General features: G+C 37.4%; 1 pseudogene; it reads right to left on the reverse strand.

Moving 5' to 3' along the window:
• Positions 1-890: 890 nt before the first annotated feature.
• LOC113284797 lies at positions 891-990 on the reverse strand (annotated as a pseudogene).
• Positions 991-10,501: the final 9,511 nt, after the last annotated feature.

Genomic DNA, 10,501 nt, shown 5'->3' on the forward strand with positions numbered 1-10,501 from the left:
TAACGAGCTTAATAGGAAAAGTCGTTTGAAAAATATTGGTTACTCCTTTGAGCATACTTCGAAGTTCATGATGGTTTCTGTGAGTTGAATGGGTGACTGCGCCGCCTTGTAATACCGGTGAGGCCTTGGGTATCAAAGCTCCATCGAGCTTCACTCGCCTCTATTCAACTTACTTTGACTCGGATTGATTCCAGAGGGGTTTGCTCAGATTGTAACGAGTTCCTTTTCGAAAGAATAGAAGCTGGTCTAGAAACAATCTAAGTGGAGCCATCATGCTTTTTGTTTGCTAGAAATCAATAGGTTTGATTTGGTTGAGTCAGCCTTGTTTTGTGATTGCATAAAATTCCCCACCTTATTCTTTTGCATGCCTGAACGTAAAAGAGACGCCCTAGGTAGATTTGTTAAAGAGAAACCTAATAGTTCTAAGCGTCTCGATTACCTCAATTTAGAAAGCCCGCTTATTGAAGATTCCGTTTTTGAACGTCCGTTTGAGGAGAAAATCCCTGATATTCCAATAGTGCCAGAAATGGCAACTTTGAAATCTTTGTTGAACCCTACTAGGACTACTCGTCCCTCGTGTATCAGGTTATCTGAAACTGAAGCAAATTATGAACTTAAGCCTGGAACCTTACAATTGCTCCCAATATTTTTAGGGAAAGAAAATGAAAACCCCTATTTCCATGTTAGGGACTTTGAGGAAATTTGTAGTACCCTAAAAATTAGAAACTTTGATGATAATGCTTTGAAACTCAGGTTATTCCCCTTTTCCTTGAAAGATAAAGCCAAATCGTGGCTATATAGTTTGGCTTCCGGATCAATTGAAACATATGAACAACTTACATCTGCCTTTTTGAACAAGTTTTTCCCTAGGCACAAAACATCGTCTATTAGGACGCAAATATGCACATTTTCTCAACAGGAGGGAGAATCCTTGTATAGGTATTTGGAAAGGTTCAATGATCTATTAGCCCAATGTCCTCATCATGGTTTAGAAAAGGTTAGGTTAGTTCAGATCCTTTATGAGGGTTTAGATTATCCTACTACAACCACAATAGAATCTAAGTGTACAGGTGGGTTTGAAAACCAAATAGTTGATGATGCGATGACATATTTGCATGAAATCGCCGAAAAGACCCAACAATGGGAAAGTAATAGGGGACCCCAAAAAACAATTCTTCTAGGCAGAGGAAACATTAATAGGGTAGAAGGAAACTTTGAATCAGATGCCAAAATTGCTGCTATAGCGAAAAGGATAGAAGCTTTAGAAGTGGGTCACACTAGTGGTAGATTAGAGCCTTTTTGGGAAGGCCAGAATAATGAAGAGCAAGCCAATGCTCTCTATAATAAAACTAGATTCGATAAGCGTCAGAAGTTTGACCCATATTCAGAAACCTATAATCCTGGTTGGAGAAACCATCTGAACCTTTCATGGTCTAAGGCCAGAGTCAAGGTCAGTTTAGTAATTCTAATGCTCCCCCAGGTTTTGGTTCAGATAAGAACTCTTCAGGTCAGTTTCAGAACTCTTTAGAGAATAGAATGACGAGATTAGAGGAATCTCTTAGTATATTAAGAAAGATCCAGGATATGTTAGCACAGAGCCAGGACATGTTAGTAAAGAGCCAAGTTAGTTTTCAACAGGAAACCAAGCAGAACTTTCAAACTAATGCTCAAACTCTTGCTAAGTTAGAACTTCAAGTCGGTCAAATAGATAAGACCTTAAGTGAGAGAAATAACGGAAGGTTCCCTAGTCAGACTAATCCAAATCCTAGAGGAGTTCATGAAGTAGGTACAAAATCATCACATCAGTTGAATGCTGTTATAACCCTTAGGAGTGGTAGAGTAGTAGACAATCAGGTAACCATGCCCGATAGTGAGCATACTGTAGTTCACCCCTCAGGACCAACCATAGCTGAGGAGACGGATAAAGTTTCCGATGATGTCAATTCGGTTCCTGAGAGGCCCTATTTTATGCCTAGAGCCCCATTTCCACAGCTATTAGTACCAACAAAGATTGAATCCAACTTTAATGACATAATGGAGGTTTTTAGGAAAGTTACCATAAACCTTCCGTTACTAGAAGAAATTAGGAAACTTCCAGCTTATGCCAAGTTTCTTAAGGATATGTGTACGCGAAAGCGAAAGCTTACTGTCCCTAAAAAAGCCTTTTTAGCTAGTCATGTAAGTTCGATCATTCAGAACCCCACAACTCCTAAATATAAAGACCCAGGTGATCCTACCATTGCTTTTACGATAGGAAAACACAGGGTACACAAAGCTTTACTTGACTTAGGAGCCAGTGTGAACTTACTCCCATACCATGTGTACTTAAAGCTAGGGCTCGGTGAATTGAAACCTACCAAGATAACATTGCAGTTAGCTGATAGGTCTGTCAAGATTCCTCGTGGTGTGATAGAAGATGTTCTTATTGAGGTCGACAAGTTTATTTATCCAGTGGATTTCGTGGTCTTAGATACCCAACCTGTCCCTGACCCAGTGAACCAAATACCTGTGATTTTAGGTCGCCCATTTTTAGCTACGTCTAATGCGATCATAAATTGTCGAAATGGTATTATGAATATATCTTTTGGTAATATGACTATTGAGTTGAATATTTTTAATGTCAATAAGCTACATTCTGGGCTAGATGACACGTGCATTGAAGAGGTGAACATGATAGGAACCTTAATTCAGGAGTCATCACCAAACCTCATATTGGAAAATCCATTAGAGAGTTGTCTAGCCCACTTTAACATGGATTTCGACGAAGATAGCAACATTGAACAAGTGAATGCTATGTTGGATTCTATTCCTATGTTAGATACTGATAAATAGAAAGTTAGGTTCGAACCATTACTAGCTTTTGAGTCTACCTTAATCCCTTGTTTAGAAGAGCCTCCTACGTGGGACCCTAAATCTGCATTCTTAGGACCATCTAAGATTTTTCCTGTGATTATAGCATCCGATCAAAAAAGCAGGCCAGAAAACATGCTTCAAGACAATAAGGAAACTCTATGGTTGACCATACAGGATATGAAACATATAAGTCCTACAGCTAGTATACCTCAAAAGAATTTGGAGGATGAACCACCCCATTATAATTCAGAGAAAGCAATTGACCTTTTTCAGGAACCTGATGGTCTAGAAATTAGGAATATTATGACTAGTCTATTTAGAGACACCTAAAATTCTAAGTTTGGGGGTAGTAATCGTCAATTATCCCCAGTATAAGTCCCTAACTTGGGACTCGAGCCTACTGCATATGAGGTATCACTTGAGTCTATTCAGACTCCTCAACCCGATCCTCCTGATACTGTCCAGGAGGAAATCCAGCTATTAAAGTCCCGTTTTTCGGATGAATCTGTTTTTCAAGACACTCATATGAAGCCCAAATGGGTTCCCCAAATAAATCCAGTTGTCTTGCAAGAAACTTTCAATGAGGTTGTGCTCCTTATGTTATTTTTTCTGATCATGTGCAGTTGTTTCATATTAGTGGCAGTTTTATTTGGTTTTGATGACCCACAGTTATTTCGACTACTGATATATGATTTGAAAGGTAACTAGCCATTTTATGAAACTTGATGTCTGGCTGAAGACTTTAAACTTAGCACTTCTTGGGAGGTAACCCAATCTCATACAACACAGTAATATCTTTCCTTAACTCTTTTGATTCAATGGTAACAGTTTCTCCTTGTTCATGCTTTTAATTTCATCTTTAGAACATTGAGGACAATGTTATATTTAAGTTTGGGGGTATGGGAGAAACTTTTTAGTTGCATTAATATACTCCAGAGCCTAGAAATTTATGCATATTAAAGATCGCACTAACTAATCTAAGTGGATGGAAGCATTTTGGTTGCAGGAGTTGAGGAACCAATCTGATTAGATGGCAACATCTAAAGAGTCTATTCATAAAAGCACAGAGCTCAGTTGTTAGAAATAATGATAGTTTCACCATATCTCGTTGAGTCCATTTCGCTTCTTTTGATGTTGTTTTGTTTTTAAACTATGTTTCTCTAAGTGATTAGGTGGGGCTCACGATTCAAGTTGTTACCAATGCTAGGGTGAATTAGAGTGATTGAGATACCAAAAAAAAAAAAAACACGAAGAACATTAATTTCTTTTTACCGCGTGACAGGTGGTAATCTCTGTGGTATTCTTACCAATTTTTGGCGCCGCCGACGCGGACTTGTATTTAGATTTGTTTTAGGTTTCTTTTTATTTTTATTATTTTTTGTTCATTTTTACGCATTTTGGTATTTTTCGATTCTTTTCAGATTTGGAGCGAAGCTACAAGGGAAGAAAAAGTATTATAAAAGGAAAGCATCGCCAAAGAAGGAAAGAAAAGAGGAATTCGAAAGGAGTGAAGAAGAAGATTTTGTATATAATTATTTTGTTTTATTTTAGAAACTGTAAATAGGGTGTTATTTTTGTAATTTTTCTTTTCCTTTTTGGACATTTTTATTTTTGGACTTTTTGGACATTCTTGGACATTATTTTTAAACCCTAGGGAAGGGCCAATATTAAATATCATCTGTTTGCAGGGAAGGACGACAGTTACGATACTGTCTCGGCCCCTCGGGTTCGTACACTGACATCGGAGTCGGTGGCCTGAGTCGACTTCAACGGTTCATCGCCCGTCTGGTACGGGAGGTAAGATTCTATCCACCCACGAATCCCCTGTCAGTGGGTTTTATTTTGTGTGACAACTCACACCCCTGCAATAGAATGTCGAACTGGTATTACAATAGCCAATATAACGAATATCAGACTGAGTTTCAAAATGGACGTTACTACTTTGACCATAGTGTGAATAATGGTTGGTAACATCATCCTTTTGAAGGTTATGGTCCATATCATGGTGAGCCCAATTACTATCCATACGCCAACCGGTCATACGACCAAAATTCCTCTCTACTAGAGTCAACACGTAAGTTAGCTGAGTCGACACGTAAGTTAGCAGAAATGAATAACTTAGTTATGGACGAAAGCAATGTAACGAGTGAACTTTCTTTCCTAGATTCAATCAGGAAGTCATGTGAGTCGACTCAAAATATTTTTTTAGAGGCCCAGAACATAACCGTTCTTAATTTCCAATATAGTGTTTCCAATAGTACCTTTGAAAATGAAGATAGTTATTCACATAATTAAGATGACGAGGATAAAATTGGTAACACTACTTGTTTAGATGAGGTTCAACCATTTTCATGTTATTATAATGATGATTATGATGAGGATAGTGTTGATGAAGAATTTGAAATAAGTAGGCATAGTGATCAGGAATTTGTTACTCCAATTGAGCTTAATAATGATAATGTTTCTAGTTCAAATCCAAATAATTTTAATAATTATTCACCTATTCAAAAGGACGAGGATTTGACTAGAGATACCCCCATTTTAGACGATGTAGTATTTCCTTTTGATTACGAAGCTAATTATGGTTTTGAGGAACGAGTTTTTCCTGAGAATATTGTTTTAGAGTCTAGCGATTTAGAAACATTAGTCTTAGACAAAGAAAGTGAACTCGTAGAGATGAGTGAGGATGAACCTGACTTAGAAGAATCAATTAACCATTTTCAGGAATCATATGACCTTGAAATTAGGGAAGTTGTGACTAATCTTTCTAGAGACACTGAAAACTTTAAGTTTGGGGGTGATTATCATTCTCCATGTTCTTTAACTATTAGAAAGGTCCCTCACTTGGGACTTGTCATATGTGCCTCAACCATTTTACAAGATTATCTTCATGCACGTTTTCCTGAACCTAGTGATGTCCATAAGGAAGTTCAGTTGTTAGAAACCCATCCTCTGGTTGATGTGGTTTACCCAGGCTATGATATCCAGATTGACTTTGTTTTCCCACCAAATATTTTTTGACCAATTGTGGGAATGTATAAGTTTCATATGTGTCAATTATTAAGTTTTGAGACTAAACCTAATTACTTTAGGAGATTAGGGTCGACACATTTGTTTAAGGAAGACCACCACTCTCATTGTGGTCAGCTGTGTGAGTCAAAATTGATTGACTTTAAGGATCCACAATTATTCAGGTTATTATTATGTGCTTCTAAGTTTTTACTTGAGTTTTTCCAGACTCTAATACCTGAACCGGACCTTAGCTTTGAGGAATTCCAGCACATGAAAATATTTTATCTAGACCCTTTCATAGAGCCTGAACCCGAACCACAGCTAGATGTAGTTGTCTTAAACAGGAAACTATACAAGGGTGCGCTTTATTTGTTAATTTTCTTGGCATGTTGCAAATTCCTTTTACTTGTGATAGCTCTATTTGGTTTTGATAACCCACAGATATTTCGGCTATTGCTTTATGATACGAGGTGATTAATCCTTTCTTATGTCAGGCTGAAGACGTTAAACTTAGCACTTCTTGGGAGGTAACCCAATCTCATGCAACACGGTAATATCTTTCCTTATCTCTTTTGCTTCAAATGGTAACAGTTTCTCCTTGTTCATGCTTTTAATTTCATCGTTAGAACATTGAGGACAATGTTAGATTTAAGTTTGGGGGTATGGGATAAACTTTTTAGTTGCAATAAATAAACTTCAGAGCCTAGAAATTTATGCCTATTAAGGATTGCACTAACTAATCTAAGTGGATGGAAGTATTTTGGTTGTAGGAGTTGAGGAACCAAACTGATTAGATGGCAACATCTAAAGAGTCTATTCATAAAAGCACAGAGCTCAGTTGTTAGAAATAACATGATAGTTTCACCATATCTCGTTGAGTCCTTTTCACTTCTTTTTGATGTTGTTTTGTTTTTAAACTATGTTTCTCTAAGTGATTAGGTGGGGCTCACGATTCAAGTTGTTACCAATGCTAGGGTGAATTAGAGTGATTGAGATACCATGAAGAAAAAAAAAAGTTGAAAAAAAAAGAAAAAAAAAAGATGAGAAAAAGAAAAAGAAAAAAAAAGAGAAGAAAAAAAAGGGAAGAAATTGAGACCAGACCATTTGACTAAAAGGAATAAATTCAATAAAGTCGACCACTGGTACCCTTGTATATGTCAGTTGTGTTAACCTAGAGTTAGGTTATCGACCACTGGTACCCTTGTATATGCCAGTGTGTTGATATTAGTCAGACTAGTATCTCAATCCATTAGGATAGGTTCATTTTGGCGGAGGCCTTCAGACAGATATGGGAAACGCCGTTCACTTAGTAAACATCAAAACCATCTATGTTTTTCTCTATATCCATCTTCTTGATCTATCCATGTGATTAGTTTTGACTCCGGATATTGATGTCCATAGTGCGACTATCTGAGTAGAGCTCTGTCACTTATATATGAATTTTAGTATGCTTGAGTGCAAACTCGTGTACAACAATTGGAATTTCGCATCAGGGTACTTCCTTTTGTAGTCAATAAGTATGCCAACCAAGAAGATTCTTTAGTGCTTTCCAAGGTTCTGCGTAGATAGCTAGGATCTGGAGTATAAAGGTTTTGTGGGTATACCTCTGGTAAGCCCTCCCGAGACTATAACTCGGCCACTAGGGCCACCTAGGGGTTTAAAGGCTTATTGCATACGCTAAATGCAATCGACGATGCCTGCGACAGTGAGTTAGGATTTTATTTTCTATTTTAGATTTGCTCGAGGACTAGCAAATAATAAATTTGGGGGTATTTGATAGGCACATTTTTGTGTCTTATATAATCTCAATTGTATATATTATTAGTGCTCGATTTTATATTTATTATGGCTTTTTATGTCCCTGTAGGTATTTTTGGAGAAATAAGCTTTTGCTGCGAAATTGGCTTAAAAAGTGGTTTTTGCGCTCGTGGGAGAAAATTACTATACGGACTCACACTTTGGATAAGGGGTAACCTAATTACTAAGGGGTGACCCATTTCCATGCATCTGCTAAAGGGAGACCATCCACAGATAAGGGGGAGGTCACTTTCTTCCCAAATTCAAATAAAAAAATTGGCGGGGAAATTTTGTTCACGTCTGCATGATTTTTGGGTGATGATTCGATCGAGTTCCAGAGCGATTCAATGGCTGAAATTGATTGGGTTTACTCCCTAAGCCTAAACAGTCCTGGTGAAGTCTTTTGTTTGAACCCAAATTGGCTAGAATAGCCGGAAAAAGAAATAGAAGTCAAGTTATACACGGTTTGCTGTTGGACTTATTTTTGGAATTCCAAGAAGACTAAAGGCAAGAAACTCTTCCAAAAGATACATATCTATCTAAGGAAGAGTTTGAGATAAGTTGGAAAGCTCAGAAACGCGTGAAACAATTTTGGGAAGAGATTATTGCCGTAACTGCCAAGGAAGGAAAGAAGAGATTTCGAGGAGTTTTGGTGAGATTAAATCGCTCTGTTGGATATATATAAGTTGCTGGGAGTTCAAGGAAGGAGGTCGAACAATTTGGGGAAAGTTTAGAACACCACAGAGTCGAGAAATCGAAGTTGCAGGAAGTCGAGTTCTGTTACTGCTGCTGAAGAACACGAAGAACATTAGACCCTTCAGAGCAGTCTTTTATTCCACAACATATATTTTCTATCGTTTCCTGTAACATCACCTATTACAACAGTTCTATGTAACAGTGGGTTCTGTAACAATTATAACTATTACAAACACACTGCTTTATACCTCTTCTTCAATAAAACACCTTTTTGAGCTATGGACTATTATTTTGAGCGTGTTTTCATCATGAAAAGCTAAACCCCTTAGCCAAGGCGACGGAGGAAGCCATTGTTCCATGAAAAGTGGTATATTTCTATTTTAATTAATTCTTGCAATTTCTTTTATGATTATTTGCATGGAACTAATATTGGAAAATTGATTTTTATTGAATGATTGTGATCCGTTTTGATGGAGCATGCTTAGTTTAAGACTTTTGATGTTTCATGCTTGATGTATACAATTGTTAGTTCAAAAATCTACTAAATGCAATATATTAGAATCACTTTAAACGCAAAGAATTGCATGAATATTGATTAGATTAAATCACTTAATTGGTCAATGGTGGAATCCTGAGTCTCGGTGCTTTTTATAATCTTGATAACAACTTCTTGAGTTTTTTTATTGAGTTTGAATCTAAAATCGAATCTTCACAAGTCTGAGTGAACGACAACTTTACTACCACTTTCTACAACAACATAAAAACCACATCAATTTTTGGCGCCGTTGCCGGGGATCGAACCCGGGTCATCCGCGTGACAGGCGGGAATACTTACCACTATACTACAACGATGCAGACTTGTATTTAGATTTGTTTGGCGCCGCCGACGCGTATATTGATATTAATAAAGAAAGTGGTAGAAACATCAAAACCATCTATGTTTTTCTCTATATCCATCTTCTTGATCTATCCATGTGATTAGTTTTGACTCCGGATATTGATGTCCATAGTGCGACTATCTGAGTAGAGCTCTGTCACTTTATATGAACTTTAGTATGCTTGAGTGTAAACTCGTGTACAACAATTGGAATTTCGCATCAGGGTACTTCCTCTTATAGTCAATAAGTATGCCAACCAAGGAGATTCTTTAGTGCCTTCCAAGGTTCTGCATAGATAGTTAGGGTTTGGAGTAAAGGTTTTGTGGGTATATCTCTTGTAAGCCCTCTCGAGACTATAACTCGGACACTAGGGCCACCTAGGGGTTTAAAGGCTTATTGCATACGCTAAATGCAATCGACGATGCCTGCGACATTGAGTTAGGATTTTATTTTCTATTTGATTTGCTCGAGGACTAGCAAATAATAAGTTTGGGGGTATTTGATAGGCACATTTTTGTGTCTTATATAATCTCAATTGTATATATTATTAATGCTCGATTTTATATTTATTATGACTTTTTATGTCCCTGTAGGTATTTTTGGAGAAATAAGCTTTTGCGGCGAAATTGGCTAAAAAAGTGGTTTTTGCGCTCGTGGGAGAAAATTACTACTCGGACTCTCTGTTCGGATAAAGGGCACTTCAATTACTAAGGGGCACTCTACTGATAAGGGGTACCCTCTTTACTATTTGTTGTTGCATGCTATTTACACCCCATCACAGGATAAGGGGCACTCCATCTTCACGGTTTAAAAACAGAAAAAATGGCGGGAAAGTCACGTTTAAAAGCTGCTCACCTGCGAACTTCTGGTTTGGATTTTGGACGTGATTTTGATAGATTCAATTACTAAATTTGATTGGTCTATACTTGTATGAGATGAACAGAGTGAGCATGGGTTTTGAAACAACGAAATTGGGCTGGATCATCTATATGAAGTTACACAGGGAGAAGAATAATTGTCACCTGCGAACTTTTCTGCTTTGATTCTGAACGAGATTTTCTTGTAGTTTTTCACGGGTATGGATTGGGTTTGGCCTGTTAACATACAATAGGATTTGTGGTTGCTTCGAAATCGAGAAAAGGAAGGTTCCCACATGGTTATCTTAAAAAAGGGAACTAAGTTATTACCGGGTTTGTTTGGGATTGTCTATGGAAAGTACGTGCGTAGAAAGGAAATATATATGTTCGGGATTTGATTTTATCAAG

Source organism: Papaver somniferum, chromosome 5 (genome assembly GCF_003573695.1).
Source record: "Papaver somniferum cultivar HN1 chromosome 5, ASM357369v1, whole genome shotgun sequence".
In the NCBI taxonomy this organism is placed as follows: domain Eukaryota; kingdom Viridiplantae; phylum Streptophyta; class Magnoliopsida; order Ranunculales; family Papaveraceae; genus Papaver; species Papaver somniferum.